The 25,363-nt window shown below is 43.2% G+C and overlaps 1 protein-coding gene across 1 annotated transcript in view; it reads left to right on the top strand.

Annotated features, from left to right (window-relative positions):
• The window catches only part of RERE (arginine-glutamic acid dipeptide repeats), a 304,090-nt gene continuing 284,212 nt past the window's right edge, over positions 5,486–25,363 (top strand). Inside the window, 1 exon segment of the mRNA XM_021095277.1 lies at positions 5,486–5,886. The gene's annotated coding sequence lies outside the window, so the exon portion shown is untranslated.

The following is a 25,363-nucleotide window of genomic DNA, read 5'->3' as shown; positions in this document are numbered from 1 at the left end:
AAAATCAGTAGTATCATAGTGGCAGCTTGAGAGTGAATCTTCTCATGCATGAGAAATGCCAGAGTATGACAAGAAGAGGCTGGACACTGACTGCTTGTTTTCAGTCTTCGGGCGAGACAGAATGGCCAGGGCAGAAGGAGTCCAGGGCATGTGTAATGCAGGAGTCACACGGACAGCCAGAATTTGAGTGTGAGGACAGGGCTTACTGTTGGGAAGAGTCTATATATAGGTCCAGACTTTTGGAGGGCACTTTCAATCTCTGAGACTAAGAAGTTCACATCCGTTGAGCTAGAGATGGCAGTATAGAAATACATACACGCACAGCAATGCACACAGAAGTGAGTTATAGCAATTAAGGACTTGTTCATTATGGTCCTCCCACAAAGCAGAATTTTGTGCAGTTCTAAAGAGGAATCGGATGTTAATGGTCTGCTATGACGTGAGGGGAGCAAGTTGCCATATCATATGAAATAAAAATCCGCAGAACGAACCATCAGATAAATGAATGTATGTGCTCTAAATATTTGTATTAGTTTGTATACATATGTTCTAGAAGAGAATCTGGAGAGAGACACTTCAGCTTACTGAACGGAGTTGTTTGCATGTTCTGTAGGAGCATATAATAATGAAACAACCCAAAAGGGATCCAAAAAGAACTATGCATTTTTCTTTTGAAAACTCTCAAGGTTTCGTGGTGGGTGCCATTTTGTGAATTGGATAAAGGAAGGAAGCGGATGGTTTGCTTAAAATTATAACTCCATATTCTACAGAGTAATACCAGAAACCCCACTCCTCCACCCCAGGATGCTGTGCAAATGTGGCTACTAGTATAACACAACCTGTGGTCTTGGTCACTGTCTGCTTGACTGACTTTGGTAATCTTTTGACCCTTCGACATGGAGATGAGCTAAGTTAACTTGATCTGAATGGTTTTTGCTAGATAATGCTCTAGGGATGTTTATTGTGTCAACCTGATAGTTGACAATAATTTTGGGAGACCTCACTAGTTATTGCTAGTTTTTTTTGTTTTTGTTTTTTTGTTTTGTTTTGTTTTGCTTTTTATGGCCGTACTCATGGCATATGGAGATTCCTAGGCAAGGGGTCCAATCAGAGCTACAGCTGCCAGCCTATGCCACAACCATAGCAACACAGGATCTGAGCTGCATCTTTGACCTACACCACAGCTCTAGGCAATGCCAGATCCTTAACCTACTGAGCAAGGTCAGGGATCGAACCTACAACCTTGTAGTTCCTAGTCGGATTTGTTCCCGCTGCAGCATGATGGGAACTCCTAGAGTGTTATATTTAAACTTTCATGAAAAAATGCAAGCTCCTTCCCGCTTCGGTGGTCTTGGGGAGTGGTCCAAAGCTGCTCTCTCTCTCTTTTTTTGCTTTTTAGGGTCGCTCCTGTGGCATATGGAAGTTCCCAGGCTAGGGGTCTAATCGGAACTATAGCTGCTGGCCTACCCCACAGCCACAGCAATGCAGGATCCGAGCTGTGTTTGCGACCTACACCACAGCTCATGGCAGTGCTGGATCCTTAACCCACTGAGCAGGCCAGGGATCAAACCCAAATCCTTCTGGATACTAGTTGGATTTGTTTCCTCTGGGCCACAACGGGAACTCACAAAGCTGCCCTCTTTAGAAGAGGCGGTCAAATGTCTTCTTGCTGTGACAGAAGCCGGGTGGCAGAGAGAGGAAATATAGGGTAGTTGTTCCTGGTTATGGTTCTGAAACAACCTGAACCCTGTTCCACCAGCGCCAAGGTTATACCTCACATTTCCCCTGTGTGCTGTTCCTGGTCATAGCTTTAATGTTAGTTTAACTAGACTTGGAGTTTAATTATAAATGTTAGGATAAAGTCAGATGTCAGCTCACTTGGCTGCATGCTGAGGCCTGTAGAATATGGAGTGCTTTGCTTCTAACCACATCTGTTGTCTCCTCTCATTATCTGTTAATGGTACTCAACTTGACAGGGTTGTTTTGATAAATGAAGAATGTTATAAAACCTGGAGCTGGAATTTACAAGGAGTGGAACTTAGGACAAAAGAAGCACGACTTAGACAAGGTCAGAGGGAAATCCTGTGGGAACCCAGCAGTGCCACGTGGAATGCTGAAAGTAACCGTGAGGATTAATTTGGGGAGGAGGTTGGGGTATCTCTAGTATTTTTTCTTCCATCTCACGCTTTCTCTTTTGTTTTTTCTTGTGTGCATGTGCAAAACATCTGAGAAATTATTATTATAGTAACTCTCCTTTCTTAGCTATAGATCCTGTAATTTAAAAGCTCACATCAGTGGGGTTCGAGGAGTTGGGAGGGCAGTTGTGGAGTGGTCTGTCACCAGTGACGTCAAGTCCTCAGATTATAAGAGCTCTTAGGAAGGCTTCCATGTCAGGGAAGTGGAGGTCTTTTAGAGATGAGAAAAATGGAAAATAGAGAACTAGTTGAGTGTAAAAGAGAGGTGGTGATCCTACCCCTTCCCCCACTTACACCAGGATTCGGTAGTACTTTTGCATTCAGAGAAATGTTGAAGGCAAACTACTGTATAATGTACTTTCAGAATTTTATATTCTGTTTATGTTGCTCATACGGTATTTAGCAGACTATTCAGTTTATCTGCTGCTGTTTGCCCCTGGCTTAAATGGCACATAGGTAGGAAGAACTTGTCTTGAATATGTTAATGATGGCTTCTGTGCCTCATTAATCCCTTTAAAAAAAGTGTAGCTTACAGATAGAACTCTGTTGGGGGAGTTAAGCCAGTCACAATTATTCACATTTCTGTAAAATGGGATAAAAATGTTCATTTTACTAGACTTTTAATATTTAAAATTTATTTGTGTAGATGCCACGTATTTGGTAGAGGCGTTTTTTTTTTTGTTTGTTTGTTTTTTTTTTTTTTTTTTTTTGGTGCCAAGAACTGTGCAAAGAATATATAGAATGAGCTGTTGCCTTGAATTCACTTATTCATTTCAGAGATGTGTGCACTTGATACCTGGTATTTGATGGTGAGCAAACATACAGAACTTTCTCTAAAAGAGCTTGCTGTCTAGAGGGGGCTGTTGACATTCATCAGAAAATAACACCAATGAATGACAAGCTGAGGTAAATACTCTCAAGGAAAGAAACACAGTTCCCTGAGAACTTATTATAAGGAAGGAACTTGACCTAGAATGGGCCCTCAGGCGAAGCTTCTTTGACAAAATGATATTTGACCTGAGATCTGAAGGAGTAGGCTTTAAATTGTCTGTGGGGAGGTTGGAGGAGGGGGTGGCAGGGAGATATTTCAGTTCTAGTGGAAAGAGGCGGTGATGGCTTTTGGTGGAAATCTTCGTACCTTGGGGAAATCGAAAGACTGGTGTATCCAGGAGTTCCTGTTGTGGCTTACCAGTAACGAACCTCACTAGTATCCATGAGGACACTGGTTTGATCCCTTATCTCGCTCAGTGGGTTAAGGATCCGGAGTGGCTGTGAGCTGTGGTGTAGGTCTCAGACATAGACTGGATCTCTCATTGCTGTGGCTGTGGTGTAGGCTGGCAGCTGCAGCTCTGATTTGACCCCTAGCCTGGAAGCTTCCATATGCTTAAGGTGGGGAGGTTGGGTGTGGATGGATTAGTAGAGGGTGTAAGACAAGGACAGAGAAAATTCAAGTGTCATAAAATGCTGTCAAAGCATTAAGAATCATTGGGAGACTAGTTTCAATATGAATTTAGAATAGAGCAGTTTTGTTATTCTCAGCAGCCCTTTCCAACTTAGGATAAACCAGCACTTTTTAAAGTGTTGCAGACAAAAATCCCCTCTCTTTAGGATCTGCCATGTGCCTAGATGTAGCTGGTGAGAAAATAGAAGTGTGTCCCAGTACAGGACTGGCTTCTGTAGCTTGGCTTTATGGCCGACCTCATCTCTGGCATAGATGGAGGGGTCTCAGAGCCACTTGGTTACGAGGCAGATTTTTAAGCCGCAGGTCCCCTCAGGATGGTCTCCTTGAAGAGTGGTGTTTAGGGAGCTTAGAGCAGAGACTTAGAGGTGAGCCGTAGACCACCTCTGACTTGTATTGATCACAGCCACTTTTCAGGGTGGCAAAGGCATCATGCCTCATTAGCTTTGGCTCTCAGTATGTGAGCTATATTAGTAGTTTCAGAGATCTTTCTATCTCCTGTAGAATCACTTCAGTTTTCTTTAAAGCAAATTAGCACAATGATGTTGAAGTAGCCAATGCACAAGTCAGGTTGGTTATCTATGCCAGTGAGGTGGGATCCCTAGGTTCCATGCTTACTCTCCATCCCCTCACCCCCTCCTTGAGAGACTTTGGGCAAATCACTTTAATCTAAATCTTCACCTATCGTTAAGGGTACCTAATAATGTTATTGGAAGGTCCAGTAACATTCATAAAGCTATTTTAGAGTTCCATGAAATGTGCCTGGAAGGCAAAAGGTGTAATATTAAAGATACCAAAAGCGATCATTTAAATTTTGAGCTTATACCTTTCAAATTTGGGTTGCCATTGAGTTTAATACTTTGAATTTATATTCCATAGGAATGTATTTTTAAAAATTTGCTATAGATGATATTATTTGATAGGACAAAATGATCATTACTGTTACTACTAGGAAATAGCATGGTTTAAATGTAGTTTAATTTTTGTAAAACTTAGCAAGTTCATCGCTATTTACCAGATTAGGGGAATGGAAGAAACTAACTTGAAATTTACTATTGGTAATTCTATTTAGATGCACATAACATTGGAATTAATGAGGGGTCTGGAATCTGGTAGCCCATGGGGTTATATGTTTTCTTAAGGCTACATGGCAAGGAATGTGTATTTATTGTGCTTCCTTATTAGATGAATTTCAGTCAAGCCCAGTTCTAGCAGATGAGTCCTTATTTTCTTGGGGAAAAAAGATTGGAGAGAAGACTTTTAAACAAATGACTAACAAAGCATTCTTAAACTGTAAGGCAAATTGAGGTCAGAAATTTTGTTCCACACCAAACAATGCTTCTTTCTCTTGTGCGTTTGAAACAAATCGTGTTCATCGTGTCTGTGATTGTTGGTTATTTCATCTGCATTTGTTAGACTTCAGAGGTGGTTGGCATTAATATTCCTGGCGAAATCAGCGGCAGCTCTAGGATGTGTGAACTGCTGATCACTCACGGGGCTGCGCTGCCTCTTTAATATCTTGCTTGCAGATGCATTTTCTAGCTGACCACGCTTTTAAGAGCTGCCATCAATCAAGCAGCCTCCCGGTTCCGGCTGTCGGGAGGGGAGGGAGGACTGGGGAGGAGGGGAGGCTGGCCAAGCTGGGCCGCAGATAAAATTGCTTCGGCTTTGTGTGTGTGTGCGCGCGCGCCCCCGGTGGCGGCCGGCAGGGGCGCGCGCGGAGTGGGCCAGGCTCCAGCCCGGGTTTTGCCGGCCGCCGCCGCCGCCGCCGCCGCGGCGGGGAGGCTGCTCTTTCTCTCCCAGCGTCTGGGTCACAGGCATGTGGCAGTGTTGGCCCGGCCGCCGGGGCTGAAGGAGTGCGAGCTGCGGCCGCCGCTTCCCCCAGTCGCGGGCGGGGCCCGGCGCGGCCACGGCCTCCTGCAGCCTCAGAGCCGCCGGGACCGGCGCCCGCGCCTTGCTGCCCTGCGGCCGCCGGGGCCTCCTTTTGTTTAGCAAGTGCATTTCACGCCCCGAGCTCCCGCCCGTCCCGTCGGTGCCCGCGGGCCAGAGTTTGCGGGGGGCCCATGCGCCGGAGGAGGTGGTGAAGGAGGCGGCGGCGGCGGTGGAGGCCGGAGGGCTCAGCTCCTGCTGCGACCGACCGGCCGCAGGCAAGTGGCCGGCCCCTCTTGCTGCGAGGTGGACGCGGTCTCGGGCCAGGAAGTTGGACAAGTGTGGGCGCAGGGGCTCTCGGAGGTGGGTGTACGGAGTGCAGTAGCTGACCCTAGAGAGATGAGCAACTAGGGAATTACTAAGAATAGTGGTGGCTTTCCAGGAATCAGGAATAGGTATTTGCTGCGTTCCATTTTGCATTTCTGTTGGGTTTCCTCGTTGTTTTTTTGTTTTTAATTGCCCAAACTCCAGAAATCCCAGTTTACTAAACCAAATGAGAAACATGTTTAGGGCAGAGAAAACACTATTTTTTAAGGTGTGTATTTGTATGTGTGTGTGTGTGTATGCGTGCGTGTGTGTATGGGTGTATGGGTGTGTGCGTTTTCTTTAAAAGGAAAGCTGAAGCAGTGTATAGTCTAAAAGCTGCTGTTTGATCCAAAACTTTATTGCTTACTATGGAGTAAATTTAAGTTTAAAAATAAAGTGAGTTGGATGGAGTTGATTGTAAAGTAATTTGGAGCTGCTTAAGTGACGTAGAATTTGTTTCTTGGATCAAAATACTTACTTTACCAGATTAGCTAAAATGCAGAGATAGTTTTGAAGATCACTTCGAGTTTTTGGTTTGAGGTGGTGGCTTCCCCACCCCCTCCCTCTGTTTACTCCGATCTCTGGCTCAGGTTAAAGCCTTGGGGAGACCTGCTTGACCGCGTCTGTTTGCTAAGAAGCCCTTACTTTGTTTTACTCTCAGCCTTTCCCCTTCCAGGCTCACTGGTGCCACTGCTCTTCTTGGGGCTGTTTGGGTGAATCTTGGGGAGAAGCTCTTCTAATAGGTTACTTTGTTTTACTCTCAGCCATGTGGAAATTAAAAAAAAAAATGTGAATGAACACTGAGGTCAATAGATGAATTTTCCCCTTTGAAGCCTGTGTCTTTGCACTTTAAGATACAGTGAGTGAAAGTTGAGGAGAACAGAGTTGACAAAGTCCTTGAAATTATGTGCCAAAATTACTATATTCTGATACCTCCCCCCCTTTTTTTCCTCCATAGGAACTCTAGGTCCAAAGTAGACATGATTTGAAACCACGCAGACGGGAACAATATCCCATGTAAGCCTGCTGATCTGTGGGCAATTATTTCCAGATGCAGAACCAACTCCACATTTTTATGTGTGTTAGATTTGGGCTCTAGGAGGCAATTGCCTTTCTGAAAATTTACATTGCCTGGTAAAATAACACAAGGCAGACGTTTCAGAGGCTTAACAGCAAGTTCACAATAGTATGGGAGCAGTAGTTAGAAGCCCTGTGTTTGTTTTTTTCCAAGTCTGTAATTTAGTAGGGTTTAAACTATTTTACAAAGATCTCTGGGACCAGTGAAAGGTGGTTTTGAGTCCAGAGCACTTGAGTGCTCGTTGTACTCTGGCAGGCCCTGGTGCTTGGCAGGTTGTGCTTGCAGTGTTACTTGATCTGGTTGCGTGATAGAACTACGAGTACTTTTTCCCTTCCCGTGGCTGTTGAAAGTGGTGTATCAACGAGTACTGTTCACTAACATGTTTAAAGACTTAACCGACGTTCATTCACTCTAAGAAGGTTTCCAGCAAAAGGTTGTTTAGGTTTTTGTCTTGTTTTGTGGTTTTGCATTTATGAATTGAGGCGAGAGCTGACGTAATGTAGCTGTACCACTTCCTTTGTGCGTGTATTGGTTTTTATAGCCTATAGGCTGTGTTCCAGTCTACATGGTTGTGATTATTTCTGAAGCGCTTGGATATATATATTCAAGTTTCCTTTTCAAATGCAGTTACCTTCAGCTATGTGCCAATTTATTTTTCAGATTGTGGCGGGGGTCGGGGGGTGGGGGGAGCAGCCACGGTGTGACCCCTGCTGGTTTATCAGTAACGTTCAGTGAATTGCCCGTGTGGTGTGCAGACTAGCTCTTCATTTTAATTAGTGCAACTGGACAGCTGTTAGGTCAGAATGCATTGGCTGCTCCTGCAGGGGAGTTTTATCTTACACTGGAGGTTTTATGGACTTGTCTGGCTGTGTTTCTTAATCCTTCTTCCACGGCCACTGTGCTTGCGTTTGAGCAAACGATAGAACATGACAAGCTTTTGTTTACTCATGTAATAGTTTGCTTATGAGAGATTTATTTTTGGTTTTGAGGAAATTGCTAAGCTATGTAATTTATTAGTAGGTATTACTATGCTTTTCCAAGGTCAAAGGGTTTTGCTTGCTATTGTGTTAGTCTGAGGAGCCAATGGGACCATTCATTTTATAATGACAAGGGAAGCCTCCCCACCCAAATAAAAATGGTTCTTTGTTTGCTATTCTAGGATTAGTTTGTAAAACTCAGAAATAAATGTTAACTCAGGGGAGATAACGTTGCTAAAATGTTTCCCTCTGTCTCTTATCTCTTGTTACACTGTACCAAAGGGACTGAGAGAAGGAGCCGGTGATTGAGAGCAGTTTGGCCACGGGCTAGATGATTAATCCAAGGATTTAGAAACGTCTCTGCTGGGGTTGGGGGGAGGGGCGCGGGTGGCTTCCTTTAAATTTTAATATGTGCTTTTGGCTCCAAGTTATTGGAAAGTATTTACTGTAAGATTGAGTAGCTTTGAGTCTTTGAATATGGGTCTGTGACAAAGTCAGGCTTGTCAGGGTGTAAAATAGACTGTGAATGTGAATGAGACATTTTCTTAATGATTTGGTCTCCTTACTGTCTGCCTTCTAAGACCGTCCACCACATTACAAGAAAAAAAGGAGCAAAAGTCAAAACCAAAACTGACTGAAATCTGTTTATGCATAAAGCTAATGGGATGCCTTTTTCACTGGCCCTGGTTACTGATGGAAGAACACACAGGGCTTTATTGTTGTCAGGGGATAGTGGGGCGTTGGGGCCTAGACGAGAAGAGGGAAGGGAAGCTGGCTCCTGCTGAGCTATTTTTTAACTCATTGGAGATGTGAGTCCTTCCTAAAATAACCTGGAATGAGGAAAGAGTGCAGCAGTTCTAGAAAAATGCATCATTTCAATGTAACATCTATAAAATGTTTTCTCTCATTAAAAGAAAGCAAGACGTTTAGATTGGCAGTAGAGACTGCTGAATCCAAGGAAAAATAGAAGGAAGTATTAATAAGTATCCTAGATCCAAACAGATTATTTCAGAAGTTCATTTGTGTTTTTTTTTTTTTTTTAATTTCTGAGACCATGTTTTTTTATTACAAATATCAGTGGTGATTAGAGTCTTAGGCTTACCCTCCTAAATCTTTTTAATTCTTGGTATAGTTGACTGACTTACATGTTTCTAATGAAAAAGCAGTAAAGTAAAACAATAATGTTAAAATGTAATTGCAGGAAGAATCAGCATAGCCATATTCAGTTTTTAATGTTGTCACATGGAGTCTCTGCTGGTATGAGTAATCAGTTTATCCCTTATAAATTGGTGGCAAATAGCTAGATTGTCTTCTCTATTCCTTTTTCCTATCACCCATCACCGTGAGACCTAGGATGAAATACTTACTAGCCTCTTTGTGGGAAAAAGTCTACCTCAGGAGGTGTGTTAGGAAAATGCTTGGTACCTAATGACAGCTAATACTTACTATAATAGTGAGCAATATTTGTGCTCTAGGCAGTGTTTTAGATGCTGAAGATACAAAACAGCTGAAGTCTCTGTGCTCACAGCACTTGTGTTCCAAGGGAGGAAGATCAAATTACAAAGATCAGGATGGAGTTCCTGCTGTGGCTCTGGTCACTGCAGAGGTGCTGGTTAGATCCCCTGCCTGGGGCAGTGAGTTGAAGGAACTGGCGTTGCCACAGGTGCTATGTAGACTGCAGTTTGTATTCAATCCCTGGCCCAGGAACTTCATTTGCTGTGGGTGTGGCCATTTTTTTTTTTTTTTTTTTAAAAAGAGCATGGGAGTTCCCATCGTGGTGCAGTGGTTAATGAATCTGACTAGGAACCATGAGGTTGCAGGTTCGGTCCCTGCCCTTGCTCAGTGGGTTAACAATCCGGCGTTGCCATGAGCTGTGGTGTAGGTTGCAGATGCAGCTCGGATCACGCGTTGCTGTGGCTCTGGCGTAGGCCAGCGGCTACAGCTCCGATTAGACCCCTAGCCTGGGAACCTCTGTATGCCGTGGGAGCGGCCCAAAGAAATAGCAAAAAGACAAAAAAATTAAAAAAAATAAAAAAAAAATAAAAAGAGCATGATGCTATATAGGACTTCCAAAGATAACTTCTGGGCATGCCAGTGATTTGTTTAACACGGGAAGTTTAATATTGTTCTTTAAGCCGTTATTTTTTTTTCCTTGATAAAAATGTGTTTCTCACACTGCTTAATGATTCGTTAGCCATTGTTAACAACTTTTGGCTCACGGGTGGAGTAGAAAAGCGGGAAGAGACTTTTTCTGGGGAAGGAAAAAAGAATTGAACAAAAAGGAAACTAAACATAGTGATTGGTGAATTTCCACACCCAGTAGTAGAAGGGGACTGTTGAATCATGCTCTATCCATAAAAGGAGATGTCATGCAACCGCTAAACCCGTCATGATGTAAAAGCATAATTCGAAGTCAGCGGGCACAACTGTAGATGCCAGACTGGTTACACAGCCTGATTCCAGGCACGTGGGCACCCACCTTTCCTGCAGAGGCAGAGGGTAAAGACTAGAAAGAAGTATACCCAACATGAACGGTGCTGGTCTCTGGATGGCAGGATTATGGCTGACTCCTTTCCTTACTGTCGTTCTGTCTTTGCGGGAACTATTTAATCCGTGCGGGTCTGAAGCCTCTGAGGTACAAGTGAGGAAATGGAGAGTCGGAGAGGTGAGGCGAGTGGACCAAGGCCCACAGCTGGTTCATGGCGAGGGTAGACCCTTGTGCCTTTGTGAAGGGGCCTCCCCTGGCCTTCCTCCACATAGGGGCGGCCCAGCCAGGTTCGAGGCTGGTTTTGGCCAACCAGAGGGCGCTCACTGAATGTCACACTGACGCTGTGTGGAGTTATTGGAAAGGAAAAGCCAGTGTTGTGACAAGAGGAGGGAATGGAAGAAGGACTTGAGAGAAGGAGGATGGTACAGGGAGGAGGGTGCTTTGGAGTGGGGGCGACAGGAGAGTCACATGTTGTAGGTTTTGGATTAGAGAATGAGAACTGAGAAAACACTGTTGAAAAAATACCATTTACATAATCAGGAGCTGGTGGAAATCAGAGCATTTGTCGAACAGAGCAGCCTAGGAGGTGGAGGAAGAAGCTAGTTTGCAGTTGGGAAGAAATTGTTGAGAAGTTCAGTAGTGAGAGGAGGGATAGAAGGCAGCTGGAAGAGGTTCATGGCATTAACTGGTTGATGCATTAAGAGCTTAATGGCCGTGGCATTCTGAAGGTAAGATTTTATGATACATGTGACAGTTGTGTTTAGGTTTTTGCAATAAAATGAGGTAATGGGTGCTCATTACTTTAGAAAGTAGAAAACATTTTAATTTTCAAAGATTAATCAGAAGTTACTTGTGAATAGTTTTGAGAATATGGTAGGTAAGCATGGGGAGGATTCTTTATAAAACTGAAATACTTTTGCCAGGAAAGATTAGGTAATTGTTCATCTACACTTGGATCTGTTTCTCATGCCTTTGCTTCTACATAAGTGAATGAGCTTTTGTAGTTGTGGTTTTTTTAAAAAAAGGGTCAGTTTATATTTGACTGTTGAGCTTCCGAGGAGCAAAATAAAGTGAATATACTGTACATTCGAAAAATTCCTTAAGTCCCAAGCCTCCAGATGGTGTGTGCTGCTGTGTTCACAGCTGTATTTAGTTCAGGCTCACCACATTATCTTCTAATAATTTAAAAATAGCTGGTTAGAAACAGTGGTATAGTCAAGTCTCTGCTGGTTCTGAACCTCAGTAGCAGTGGTGACTTGTTTGCCTTTAGTAAAATGCCAGTTGAAATTACCTCCTTCCTTTTGCATGGTTTTCAGGACTTCTTATTGGGCCCACCTGTGGCTTTGCACAAACTACTGCAGCTCTTTAGGTGCACACATCAGATTCTTTTTATGTGGTCTCAGGAGTGAGATTGGCGAATGGCTCTTGATCATCTTTAAAAGATATTTTCTTAGTTTTACCAACCCTTTATTTTTTAAAACACCTCCTCTCCCCCCGCTTTGGCCACCCCACAGCATATGGAGTTCCCAGTCAGGGATTAGAGCTGAACTGCAGTTGTGACCTACCCTGCAGCTGCTCTGGCAATGTGGGATCCTTAACCCACTGTGCTGGACTGAGAATTGAACCCGTGCCCCAGTGCTACAGAGGTTCCGCTAATCCCATTGTACCACAGCTAGAACTCCTTAAACATTTTAAATATGTTAAATATATGCATTGATACTATATACGTATCATACGATGAGCTTTCTGTGTTTTTTGGTATTAACAACAACAACAACAACAAAAGCCCTTTAAGGAGTTCCTGTCGTACGTAGCGCAGTGGTTAACAAATCCGACTAGGAACCATGAGGTTGCAGGTTCAATCCCTGGCCTCGATCAGTGGGTTAAGCATCCGGTGTTGCCGTGAGCTGTGGTGTAGCTTGCAGACGAGGCTCGGATCCGACATTGCTGTGGCTCTGGCATAGGCCTGTGGCTACAGCTCCAATTAGACCCCTAGCCTGGGAACCTCCATATGCTGCGGGAGCAGCCCTAGAAAAGGCAAAAAAAGACAAAAACAAAGAAAAAAAAACCCCAAACAAACAAATAAAACCCTTTAATATTCACATCTACTTACCAATATAAATGCCTTTTTTTCTTTTCTTTTTCTTTTTTTTTTCCCACTGTACAGCAAGGGGGTCAGGTTATCCTTACATGTATACATTACAATTACATTTTTCCCTCCACCCTTTGTTCTGTTGCAACATGAGTATCTAGACAAAGTTCTCAATGCTATTCAGCAGGATCTCCTTGTATATCTATTCTAAGTTGTGTCTGATAAGCCCAAACTCCCGATCCCTCCCACTCCCTCCCCCTCCCATCAGGCAGCCACAAGTCCATGATTTTCTTTTCTGAGGAGATGTTCGTTTGTGCTAGACAGGACACCATCAAACTCCTAGAAGAAAACATAGGCAAAACACTCTCCGACATCAACATCATGAATATTTTCTCAGGTCAGTCTCCCAAAGCAATAGAAATTAGAGCAAAAATAAACCCATGGGACCTAATCAAACTGAAAAGCTTTTGCACAGCAAAGGAAACCAAAAAGAAAACAAAAAGACAGCTTACAGAATGGGAGAAAATAGTTTCAAATGATGCAACCGACAAGGGTTTAATCTCTAGAATATATAAACAACTTATACAACCCAACAGCAAAAAAGCCAATCAATCAATGGAAAAATGGGCAAAAGACCTGAATAGACATTTCTCCAAAGAAGATATGCAGATGGCCAACAAACACGTGAAAAAATGCTCAACATCGCTGATTATAAGAGAAATGCAAATCAAAACTACCATGAGATACCACCTCACACCAGTCAGAATGGCCATCATTAATAAATCCACAAATATAAATGCTTTTTTTCCCTTTTACAAGGATTTAATAAAATTTCTTTTGGAAGAACTCAGATTACTAAATCTTAAATTGTTTTGGCCACACATACTACTGTTTGTTTAGCAAAAGTTTTCATAAATTAGATATAAAACAAAATAGTTTGAAACATTATCCAGGAATTTTAATTATGTGAGGGGTGATGGTAAGAAAGACATGCACATGTTACCTTAATCAACTAAAATTATATAGAAAAACATCTAGTTTGAACTATTTGAACAATTATTTTCTCCTTTTGGTTTTAGGTACCTAATTCTTACTGTTGTCTTTTGTGTGTGTATTTTTATTTATTTATTTTAAAGATCACGCCTAATCTAACCACAAACACTCTGGATCCAGTTTCTGTATTTTCCCTTTCAGTCTTTGTCTGCGTGCATATTTAATTGTACACGAGTATGATCCAAATATACATTCACTTTTTTTTGGGCCACCCCTCCCCCCGGCGTATGGAGTTCCTGGGCCAGGAGTCAGATCTTAGCTGAAGTTGCAGCCTACACGGCAGCTTCGGCAATGCCGGATCCTTAACCCACTGTGTGAACCTGTGTTCTGGCGATTCAGAGACGCTGCAGATCCCTTTGTGCCACGTCAGGAACTCCTGTGTGTGGATATTTTATAAGAGAAAATTTACGTAGAAGACTTTTATTTATTTATTTATTTATTTATTTGGCGTTTTGTCTTTTTAGGGCCGCACCTGTGGCATATGGAGGTTCCCAGGCTAGGGATCTAACCGGAGCTATAGTTGCTGGCCTACCCCAGAGCCACAGCCACAGGGGATCTGAACCTGCAACCTCATGGTTCCTCATCAGATTGGTTCCTGTTGGGCCACGACGGGGACTCCTAGAAGGCTATTTTACCCATGTGTATATTCTTTGACTACCTACCTAGGCCGTCTCTTCTTTCATAGGCTGTGATCGTCCCGCAGAGCATAATTCTCACATTGACTAGGTAAGCGGTAATGGTTGATAGTGGAATGCTCACCTTTTCTCAAAGAACCTGTTAGATGTGCGTGGAAGGAAAGCATTTTAGTATTCATGGTGTAGTGTGCTGGGGGCAGGAGCAGTGGGAGCTTGGAGCTTTGAATGGAAAGCAAGAACGAAAAGTGCTGAAAAATACGTAATGTCTAAAGCAGTCTGACTTGGGGGAGGAGGTTTGCTTCAGCTTTAAGTTGATTGCGTAAATATTTGTTATTGGATAAGCGAGACTTTGTCATACATCAAAACATTAAAAAAAAAAAAAATCAAACCGCTGGATTTCCTGTCATGGCTCAGCAGGTTAAGAACCCGACTAGTATCCATGAAAATATGCGTTTGATCCCTGACCTCGCTTGGTAGGTTAAGGATCTGGTGTTGCTGTGGCTGTGGTGTAGGCCAGCAGCTGCAGCTCTGATTCAACCCCTAGCCCGGGAACTTACATATGCCACAGGTTTGGCCTAAAAAGGAAAAAAAAAAAAAAAAATAGAACCACTGTTTAATAAATTAATTAAATCAATCGACTTTATTTTGTGGAGCAGTTTTAGTTTCATAGAAAAACCGAATGGGAAGTACAGGGAGTCCTACCCCGTTTTCCGTGGTATTGACACTTGCTGCGTCAGTGTGGCCCATTGTTAGCGTGGATGAATAGAGCTGGTGTCTGCGGCTTGCGTCAGAGTTCAGTGTTGGGCTGTACTTTCTGTGGGTTTTGACAGCTGTGTGCTAACACGTGCACCATTGGATCCACTCACACCGAGGAGTTTCCCTGTTCTAAATGCACCCTTGCTCCACCCGCTCATCCCTTCCTCCGCCCTCCCCGCAGCCCCTTGCAACCACTGAGCTTTTTCCTGTTTCCATAGTTGTGCCTTTCCAGTTGTCGTATAGATGGAGTCACAGAGGATGTGGCCTTTTCAGGTGGGCTTCTTTCACTTAGTATGCATTTAAGGGTCCTCCTTGTCTCTCTGGCTTGCTAGCTTACTTCTTTTTATCCCTGGTACCATCTCATTGTTTAGATGAACTGTAGCTTATTTCTCCATTCACCCGCTGAACTACGTCTTCCTTCCTCCAACTTTTGAAAATTACAAATAAAGCTGCATTAATATTTGTGTGCAGGTTTTGGGTGGAGACAGGTTTTCAGCTCATTTTGATAAATACCAAGGAGTGTGATTTCTGATCTATGGTAATAATATGTTTGGTTGTGTAAGAAACTGGCAAACTGTTTTCCAGCAGCATTGAATGAGAATTCCTGTTGTCGTTCCACACCCTTGCTCACATTTAGTGTTGTCATTATTTTGGATTTTAGCCCTTTTTATTTATTTAAAAAATTAAAAATAGGAGTTCCCGTCTCGGCTCAGCAGAAACGGATCTGACTGGCATTCCTGAGGAAGCAGATTTGATCCCTGGCCTTGTTCAGTGGGTTAAGGATCCGGCGTTGCTGTCAGTTGTGGCGTAGGTCGCAGATGGGGCTCAGATCTGAAGTGGCTGTGGTGTAGGCCAGCAGCTACAGCTCTGATTGGACCCCTAGCCCGGGAATCTCCATATGCCTCTGGTGTGGCCCTAAAAAGCCCCCCCCCCAAATTATTCATTTCCCTTGTCAGCTATGTTGAAATTTTGCTTCTCTGCTCTTTTCCATAGAGAGGGAGAAATGACGACCATTATATGTGCTTCATTTGCCATCCTGTAGGGTAAAGGCATAAAGTTATAAATTGGGAATAGTGTAATCTGATTACACGTAAAAAATGGATATTATGCTGATATAATGATGTTAGGTTATGGTTTATGTTAAATGTAGTAGTTTTAATATTTTAGTGGTTCCATGTAAGTGTTATTTCCTCTCAGTTTACCTGTGTTCCTCATTTCGCAAAAGATTTCATTTTGTAAAGAAGAGATACTTTGAATTTTTTGAAATAAACTCATTCTGGCCAGAGGTCCTTATTTGTTAGATACTTATAAATGTAAAGATTTGTTTCAATTTCTTTATTGCAAGGCCTTTTGTTGACTGGCCTGGGCACTCGGAAATGAGCACCATTTGATCCGGCCTTTGGAGGCTGTCAGTTCAGCAGTAAATGTTTCCAGGTTAGCAGTAGGGCGGATACTCTAAAATGAGGTTAGAATTACTTCCTGTCTGTGCTTATTTAGGATATTTTGGACTTTATTTACATTTAACCTCAACCTCCCCAAACCCTTGGTTGTGAAGATGATTTAGAGGGCTTTTCTGGTGGTCATGCAGTTCAGGATTCCTCTGGCAGGGGGTTTTCAGTTTTTCCTAGGGACCCCACTGAGTGTTGGTGTAAGCCTTGGTTTTTCCTCCAGGGCAAAAATTGTGAACATTTGCCTGCACGTCCACGGTGCACGATTGCGGTGCCTTTGGAGCTCCTGCCGCCCTTCCTCGGGCCTTTCAAGAATATACCTGTTCAGCTGAGCCCGACGTTTCTGTTTGAATTTCTGGGAATCCTTTGTATTTCTGATTTGGCAGATTTGCTTTGCTTGAACAGTGTCGTGTGAGGCCGTGGACTTGTCTGGAAACTTCCTGAGCTTGCTGCTTGTGTGCTGAATGGTTTACGCCAGGGTTCCCCAGGCTGCCCTCGGCCACGCTGACCGCTGTCTTTGTGAGGAAGGACCCCGAGGAGGAACCTTTCTCAGCTTTTCGTACCAGAAGGAACTGACCTCCTGAGCCTGCGGTTCGTTTCTCACTTACAGATTAGAATCCTGTGACTGATCAAGTTTCTTCTGAGCTGTTTGCTTATAAAATTTTGGCTATGTCTAACGAGAGCCTGTAAAGGGGCCTGAGCACCTCTTTCGTGGTTTCATCTTCTCTATCCCTTCTCTCCCCCTACAGTTTTCCTTTGTCCTAAGACACACAGAAGCAGTATGGTATATAGGTAGTGTACAGGTCGCCCACATGACCTTTGAACCCTGCCCTTGAGCCCAGGGACCCTCTTTCACACCTGTGTGCTCAGGGTCCTCCTCTGTCAGTCTTCCCTGCTTTGTGTGGCTACTGGGAGGGTGAAAGCTCTTAGATCAGTAACTGGTATGGATAAATGCTGAATAAATCCAGTTATGTTACCATTCCAGTTCCCTCATCTATTTTAACTTTTATATTGCATGCATTCAGGTAAACTGCCTTAAGTAAGCCATTCTTTACATCTCCTCTGCCTCATGTTTATTTTTTTATACAAACGTTTAATTTCTGCCTGAAGACAGTCATTACATAAATTCTGTAGGAGTGCTGTAAGCTGAATTGTGTTGGCTCACGTTTCGTATATTCACGTTTCGTATATTCAAGTTTTTTGGTATTTGGAGGTGAGGTCTTTGGGAGGTTATTAGGTTTAGATGAAGTCATGAGGTGGGGCCCCACGATGAGAATAGTGTCCTTATAAGAGGAGGAAGAGACCAAATCTTGCCCTCTCACTCTGCCACGCCAGACCCCGGTGGGAAGGAGGCGGGGCGGGGGGGGGCAGGGGGCAGGGGGCAGGGGCGGGCTGCTGAATGAACTCAGTTGGCGGCACCTTGATTTTGGACTTCGCTCCCCCCCCCCCCCCCCCCCCCACTGTGGCAAATGCATTTCTTTAAGCTACCTGGTCTGTGGTCTTCTGGTAAAGCAGTCTCAGCAGACTAATATAGTGATTAAATTTCACACTTGCAGAGTAGAAGGTGATCAATAGCTTATCACAGAGATGACTTCTCAAGAGTGAAACAGGGATTATGCCTCTGTTTGCAGAAGGCTTTACACCTACTGAATAGCCTCCCCTGACCTCTGGTTTGGTCCTCACAGCTAGCTGCCTTATGAAGGAGGCAGAGCATACGCTGGCTTCTCAGGTTACAAAATGAAAGAGAAGTTGATTGAGTTATATCCATGTTCATTCACAGTTTCCATTTTGGAAGCGGCTCAGCCTCTTGCGTAGCCGTGTTTTCCGACTTCTCTATCCATTGTTCCTTCCATCAACACCTTACTGTTGCCAGTTCAGCCTTATCATTCTTTTACTTAGAAGACTATATAACCTTTACTTTTGGTCTTTGTAGGGATATTATTTTCAAAGTTGGTAATTCCCCTCTTTTTACATTTCAACGTAGGAACTTCTGAACCATCAGTGGTGAAATTGGTGAATTTCTTTTTCTTTGCTGTCTCGGGGAGGAAAATAGCATTTATAGATTCTTTGGCCTGCTGGTTAGACTTGAAGCATAAAATTCTGTGAAGTATCATAATGCTAAGAAAGGTGATATTTCTGAATTGATAATTATGACATTCTTTGGCTTTGGTTCAGGTGTTGGTTTGCTGTTGTCTTGCTGATGAGTTCTTAAGATGTTATTCTTAAGAGTTATTTGGAGCTATCCATGGTCAAAAGATTGCTATTTATTTTAGTCAAGGTGCTTTGAGTATGTCATGATCAAAGGGATGAAAGAGGAGGGTTAGAAGATACAAACTTTAATTAGTTAAAAAGGAAAAACAAAACAAAACCAAAGCCAGTCCAACCCCTTACCCAAACTCTGCCCTTCATTCTGAGTGAGTTCTGGATCCTTACAAAGTTGAACATTTATGAACCATCAGAATATACTATATTTGCTCCATTTCTTATTAAATTTGTGTGTGTGTCTTTTTAGGGCCACACCTGCAGCATATGGAAGTTCCCAGGCTAGGGGTTGAATCAGAGCTGCAGCTGCTGGCCAACGGCACAGCTACAGCAATGTTGGAATCCAAGCCATGTCTGCCACCTACACCAGAGCTCAGAGCAGTGCGGGATACTTAATCCACTGATTGAGGCCAGGGATTGAACCTACAACCTCATGGTTCCTAGTCAGGTTAATTACCTCTGAGCCATGTGGGAACTCCTACCATTAAATTTTAACAAGCAAACAACAAATCAGATTTTTACTTTCTAATGATAAAAATGATTCATTTGAGATCAAAGCCTAGAATAGATTTTTTAAAAAAAACTTTATTGAGATAAAATCCCTCTAACAGACAATTCATTTATTTTAAAACTGTACAAATCTTTTTTTTTTTTTTTTTTCCCTTTTGGTGCTTCCCTGCTGCATGTGAAGTTCCTGGACCAGAAATCAGATCAGAGCCACAGTGGTGGCAATGCTGGATCCTTAACTCACTTGTAGGGCTGGGTGGGAATTGAACCTGAGTCCCACCATTCCCAAGATGCTGCTGGGAACTCCATCCATGGTTTTTTTTAGTATATTCACAAACCTGAGCCATCACCATCACAATATCATTTGGAATAGATTTTATGTGGCAGTTTCTGGTTGTGAAGTGAATGTTCTTTGAATTTGTATTCCTAAGAATAAGAATAGAACTTATGTATATGCTTTATTATTATGGGATATAATTAGCTAAGGCATTCCGGCCCAGCTTCTGTTTGCAGTGGCCCAAGGTTATCACACCATTTCGTGACTGGAGACTTCCTTCAAGGGGTGAGAAAGCAGTTAGGAATGCTGCGTGAAAAAGGGTTGCAGTCACTTTCAGCATATTATCTGGGGAAATGACACCTTTCCCAGAGCATCGTTTTTACATTGGATGTGCTCAAAATATGTTTAGACATTTGCTGTCTTCAGCAGTTTGTGTTAGAGAATCTTTTGTTAGGAGAAAGGCCGATAGCCAGTGTGTCTGGTTGGTTGGTTCATAGTATTGGTTCCCAGTTGGTTCATAAAATTCAAGTGGGTCCTTAAGGCTGCTCAGCAGTCAGACCCCCCCCATCCTTCAAGTCCATTCACTTGCCCAGTTTCCTAGATGACTGTTTCATATTTCGTCTCTGTCTTCACACACGTTTCCTGCTTCAGTAAGACAAATCAAAGCAGTTGGAAGAGAACTTCTCCATGTGGGCCCAGCTTGCGGGGCAGACTCTGCCTTCCTGGCTGCCTGGAGGGCTGCCTGGAGGGGGAGCTGCAGTCCTCTCACCCTCCAGGGCTGGTCCTGCCCATCCTGCCGTCTCATCGGGTCAGTGTTTTGTCTCTTATATCATTATTGTTTTGGACTCTACTGAGTCATTCTCAGCAGCATACAAATTGGCTGCTTTTCGCCAATCTACAGACAAATGCAAAAACAAAATCTCCCCCTTTTGACTGCATTTCTTCCCCCTGCCCATTGTTGCTTATTTTTCTGCTCCCCTTTGCAGCAGAACATCTCAGCATTCCTATGCTTAGGTCTCCAGCTCTTCTCTCCTCTTTGAAATCTCATCAGCCATCGTTCCAGGGAGACTCCTCTGGTGAAGATCGCCCAGTCCCCGCACTGCCTGTTCCCTCTTCTTAGAACACACCTTCCCATATGCCCGCGTTTCCTCTCTTTTGAGGGGCAGTGAGGCTGCCTTGACCCTTGGTCTCTTCTCCTGGTGTCCCTTACCTTGCTCTTTTCCCCTCTCTTTTCACATACTCTATGTACTCTCAGGGATCATTTCTATTGTTGGTTGCTATCTCTGTCTGTCTGTCTTTCTGTCCATCCACCTATCTAAAATCCATGTCTCCAGCACATGGAGTAGTAACTAACACGTAGTGGATGTCTAATAAATTCTCCACCCTGTGCCCTAGGACTCATGGCTGTAAAAATCATCTCAATGACTATAAGTAAAATCTCATTCCTAACCCAGGTCCACTCACCTGCCTTCCTCACATTTACTACTTGGGTATCTACCAAGAATCCCAAACTTAGCATGCCCAGAGGGACCTTCTGAAGCTTTCCTGTACATCCCAAATAGTTTTGGGGATTTTACATTTTAACTTCATTATCTAGTAGGATCTTACTTGTCACCTCTTTGGTATAGGAATTGTACCACCTGGAATGCCAAAGGTAGACTAGACCAATCTTAGGTTATTTTAGTTTCATCTCTCACTTTCAAAACAGTTACATTTTTTGAACGTTGAAAAAATTCTTAACAGTAATGTACCAATGAAAAAAGTCAGTTGCCAGTATTCACTTTACTTTAGCCAATAATTTTTTACTGCGATTCCATAGAACCATTAATTAGTATTTTGATATTTGATACTTGGAAATAGGTTTTTAGCTTTCAAGGTAAAGAATTAAGAGTATATCTTACAGAAACTTTTTTTTTCCCCTTGCTTTTTAGGGCTATACTGACAACATGTGGAAGTTCCCAGGCTAGAGGTCAAATCAGAGCTGCAGCTGCCCCTGCCCCCTTTTGCCACAGCCACAGCACTGTGGGGTCTGAGCTGCATCTGTGACCTACAGCACAGCTCACAACAATGTCAGATCCTTAACCCACTGAGTGAGGCCAGGGATCGAACCCACATCTTTATGGATACTAGTCGGGTTTATAATCCACTGAGCCACACTGGGAACTTCCTCTTATCGAAACTTTGATTTAAAAATATTTTAATGCAAAAAAAAAATCTTAATTGCCATCTATGTAGCAAATATAAAATACTTTTTAGAAGGCTTTTATAAGTGTAGTCAGTAAGCTATTGAATCAGGAAATATGTTCTTAAAGGGTCCTCTCTTGGAGAATCAAGTCAGCCCTCTCGGAATCCAAACTTGAAACTTGTTTTAGACATGGAATTAATGGCATCTCATCTAAAAATGCTGCTCAGGAGTTTCCGTTGTGGCACAGCGGAAGTGAATCCCACTAGGAACCATGAGGTTGCGGGTTCCATCCCTGGTCTTGCTCAGTGGGTTAAGGATCTGGCATTGCCATGAGCTCTGGTATAGATTGCAGACGCAGCTCGGATGTGGTGTAGGCCGGCGGCTACAGCTCCAATTCGACCCCTAAACTGGGAACCTCCATATGCCGCAGGTGCAGCCCTAAAAGGACCAAAATAAATAAATAAATAAATAAATACAAATGCTTGATCAGGTGTCATAGCATCATAAATGTTGATATAGCTTTCTTCAACTTGTTACATTTTCTGTCTCCCAGTGGAAAGTTATTAGATTTCTTAGGCGTAAAACTCTTTCAAAGACTCTTATCTTTGTAGATTATGTTGATAGTTTGCAGAATAGTGCTCAAGCACTATAAGCGGACTTGTTAGGTGGGAAACTTTGTAATGACTTATTTAATTTATATACATATGTAATTTAGTATTGCATTCCCCGAGATGATAGAGATCAGAGGAATTTGCAATAATGTTTTTTCTTATTTAGCCTGATTTAGTGTAGTGGTGTCATAGGATCACATTGTCATCAGACCATGCCAAGACAACTCAGTTCATCAGTGAAAAATGTGGTTGATAATTTGATAGGTGGTAGAAGGAGGAGGCATTTACCTGAAGTTTTTCCTTTTTCCTCTTTTTTTTTCCCTTCTTTTTTCAGTCTGGTTTGTAAGTCTGCTAATGTTACCTTTTCTTTGTGTGGCACTAAAATACTCTGAAGTTAATGCATAATACTCCTAATTGAGGTTAGTCCATAATTCCCATTTAGCTGAGAGGTCCAAGTTGCCTTACTCACTGCTGTTCAGTGCCTAGTTTGATTTCCATGTTGGATGTTACCTCCACCACATCACAGCCTCTCATCTTGGAATAGATGAGAAAGACATAGTGAAAATGGACCCCCCAGGAGAATGGTTTCTCTAGCCCAGATGTGATTGAATGTGTAGAGGGGGAGAGGGAGAGAGAGGAAGCTTACACATCCTTTGTATTTAACTGAGAACAGATTACAGACCATTACATTAACTGATATAAATTGCGCCAACACCGAAAATAGAAAAAGAAACAAAACTTGATTTTTTACTGTTGGTGGATGTCCTGGCTTGATTATATATGCCCCCCCCTTCACTTTCCAGTGCCTTCTCTTCTAAGATTAAAATCACGTCTTAATATATTGACATGTGGTATTCAGGTATTCTTACAGTTAACTAACTTCTCTATCACTTATTTGAAAAAAAATTGATGGAGAAGTTACGTCTACTCCTTAACCACTTAACCAGTTAAGAATTGGACTGCAGCAGCTCTGGTTGCTACAGAGGCCCTGGGTTTGATTCCTGGCCTGGCAGAGTGGGTTACAGGAGCCAACATTACAGCGAGTCACAATTGGTGTAGGTCGTAGCTGCAGCTCAGATTCAGTCCCTGGCCTGGGAACTTCATATGCCAGAGCTGTGGCCATTTAAAAAAAAAAAAGGAGTTCCCGTCGTGGCGCAGTGGTTAACGAATCCGACTAGGAACCATGAGGTTGCGGGTTTGGTCCCTGCCCTTGCTCAGTGGGTTAACGATCCGGCATTGCCGTGAGCTGTGGTGTAGGTTGCAGACGCGGCTCAGATCCTGCGTTGCTGTGGCTCTGGCATAGGCCGGTGGCTGCAGCTCCGATTCAACCCCTAGCCTGGGAACCTCCATATGCCTCGGGAGCGGCCCAAGAAATAGCAACAACAAAAGACAAAAAGACAAAAGACCAAAAAAAAAAAAGTTGATAGAAAAAAGTTTTTTCTAGGTCCATAAACAATAGAAACAGTAGATAAAAGTTTGCACAGAAGCTAAAGGCTAAATTTATCCTCTTGGAATCTGAAGAGGATCAATTAAAAAATGGACTTTAATCAAAAACTGGCTGCTTAAATTGAACAGATGTTTGAATTATGTGTTGCAGCTCAGGAGGTTAGTTCCAAATATCTGGACTGGTAAGGGGTTTCTCATCCAACTTTGCTGTTTGTCTAGTTTGTCTTCTGTGTTCACCGCTGTTGAAGGAGGAAAGATGGAGTGAACAGATCTTGTCTTAATGGCAGGTGAGGAGTTCTTGTTGTGGTTCAGCAGTTAGCGAACCCGACTAGCATCCATGAGGACGCAGGTTTGATCCTTGGCCTCGCTCAGTGGGTTAAGGATCTGGCATTGCTGTGAGGTGTGGTGTAGGTCGAAGATGTGGTTCAGATCCCGCATTGCTGTGGCTGTGGTGTAGGCTGGCAGCTGCAGCTCCAATTCGACCTCTAGTCTTGAAACTTCCATAAAAAAGACAAAAAGACCAAGTCTGGAAGGCACAAATTGCACCTGATCTTGACTGTCTTCTGTAGGAGCCACAGTGATTATTTAACCAAGTACTTCTGAACTTGATTATTGCTTAATTCATCATCCTTGTTTGTTTTTCAAATCCCTAGTTGAAATATACTTTTTTGGTGTGTGTGGTTATAAGTCCGCCGCTTAGTACTAATATGACAATTTGATAACAGTTTGACAGAGAATTTCATAAGCTTGTGTTTCAGCATTAATTCCATTAGGTGAAAGGAAGGAAGGGCTTTTTTATGCTCAGAACATTATTTTAAAATGAGAAATGATTTCTTGTTTAATGACACTGGCTTTTCTAGCAAACCTGTCAGTAATTAAAGAGGATGAAGTCTTAACATGCCCAGGGTGCTTTTTGATGGATCAATTCATTGAACATTCACTTGGTCACTTGAGTATGCTTTAAAATACCTGCTTTGGGAGTTCCCGTCGTGGCGCAGTGGTTAACGAATCCGACTAGGAACCATGAGGTTTCGGGTTCGGTCCCTGCCCTTGCTCAGTGGGTTAACGATCCAGCGTTGCCGTGAGCTGTGGTGTAGGTTGCAGACGCGGCTTGGATCCCGCGTTGCTGTGGCTCTGGCATAGGGCGGTGGCTACAGCTCCGATTCAACCCCTAGCCTGGGAACCTCCATATGCCGCGGGAGCGGCCCAAGAAATAGCAGCAACAACAACAACAAAAAGACAAAAGACAAAAAAAAAACCTGCTTTGGCATTCTTTGGACCATGAAAAAAATTTTTTTTTTTTTTTTTTTTTTTTTGGTCTTTTTACCTTTTCTAGGGCCGCTCTCGTGGCATATGGAGGTTCCCAGGCTAGGGGTCTAATCCGAGCTGTAGCCACTGGCCTACGCCAGAGCCACAGCAACGCGGGATCCAAGCCGCGTCTGCAACCTACACCACAGCTCACGGCAACGCCGGATCGTTAACCCACTGAGCAAGCGCAGGGACCGAACCCGCAACCTCATGGTTCCTAGTCGGATTCGTTAACCACTGCGCCACGACGGGAACTCCAAGTTTGGTTTTTTATTTTATTTTTTCCTTTTTAGGGCCACACCTTTAGCGTACGGAAGTTCCTAGGCTAGGGGTCAAATTGGAGCGGCTGCT

The sequence above is a fragment of the Sus scrofa genome, chromosome 6 (assembly GCF_000003025.6).
Source record: "Sus scrofa isolate TJ Tabasco breed Duroc chromosome 6, Sscrofa11.1, whole genome shotgun sequence".
Classification (NCBI taxonomy): domain Eukaryota; kingdom Metazoa; phylum Chordata; class Mammalia; order Artiodactyla; family Suidae; genus Sus; species Sus scrofa.
Note: the sequence above shows the minus strand (reverse complement) of the source record. Positions and strands in the feature narration are given on the sequence as shown.